This window comes from Talpa europaea (genome assembly GCF_964194135.1).
Source record: "Talpa europaea genome assembly, chromosome: 3".
NCBI classification, from domain to species: Eukaryota; Metazoa; Chordata; class Mammalia; order Eulipotyphla; family Talpidae; genus Talpa; species Talpa europaea.
The window spans coordinates 111,177,574-111,178,754 of NC_140069.1; the positions used below are offsets into that span (position 1 = coordinate 111,177,574).

Below are 1,181 nucleotides of genomic sequence, written 5' to 3' on the forward strand. Positions count from 1 at the left end.
TTTTTTCATACTCAAAAACTTTTCAAGTATTAAGGTGTCACATTAAGAGAATGGGTTTTTATGGAAGAATCAGTTACATGTGTTAGATATACAGAATAAAACTGATTACTGCACTAAGTAAATGTCATAAAAACTTCAGTAAGAGTCTGTTAATATTATATCAACATATTTCAATTCATGGCTTGATTTTTATTTTTATTATTATTAGCCGTATAAACTATTTATTTGCAGGGCCTAGAGATTTATTTCTTCTTGGACACACCTACAGTAAGGCCACGGTGTCCTGTGGTCTTGGTGTGCTGGCCTCTGACGTGAAGTCCCCAGAAGTAGTGGCACAGCCCTCCGTGGGCCCGTTATCTTCTTCAGTCGCTCCAGGTCTTCACGGAGCTTGTTGTCCAGACCGTTGGCCAGGACCTGGCTGTATTTCCTATCTTTCACGTCCTTCTGTCTTTTCAAGAACCAGTCAGGAATCTTGCACTGGCACAGATTCTGCATAATGGTGATCACGCGTTCCACCTCATCCTCTGTCAGCTCTCCGGCCCTCTTGGTGAGGTCAATGTCTGCTTTCCTCAACACCACATGAGTGTATCTTCGCCCCACACCTTTAATTGCGGTGATGGCAAAGGCTATTTTCCGCTGCCTATCAATGTTGGTGTTGAGTACTCGCAAAATGTGCTGGAATTTCTCAGGGATCACTAGAGACATGGCAGCGGCCAAGCGGTGGTGTGTAGGCCTCCTGTGGAAGAGCGACTTGATTTTTATTTTAAGCCTTTCAGTTGAGAGCATTTCACAATCTACCTGACACTCTAAGTTCCAGCCCAGAAAGGTGTAGGAATTCAAATAACAAATGCCACACATACCTCAGCTCTTAGATTTGTCTTTGGATGATATGGGTATCTTAGACTAGCAGGCAACCAAATTATTTGCTTTCATGAAGGGGAATTGAGACTATTTTTTATGATGTAGAAAAGATTTCACCCTTTGAGCCATATTTATGCCTAACACAAAACACACCACTTATCCTCTCTCTTACTCCTTAATGGTTCTCCAAAATGTTTATTTTAGGTATAGAAAGTTTCTTAAATATTTCTGGAACTAACTGTTTAAACAAAGAGTATACACAATACACTTTGGAATGGTAATTGCAGACACAGAATTGTCATTCTAACAATCAGCCAAGC

The 1,181-nt window shown here is 40.7% G+C and overlaps 1 pseudogene across 1 annotated transcript; it reads right to left on the reverse strand.

The window, feature by feature from the left end:
- Positions 1-242: 242 nt before the first annotated feature.
- Positions 243-705, reverse strand: LOC311168468 (small ribosomal subunit protein uS13-like; annotated as a pseudogene). Its single transcript has one exon. The product of its transcript is annotated as a small ribosomal subunit protein uS13-like (transcript).
- Positions 706-1,181: the final 476 nt, after the last annotated feature.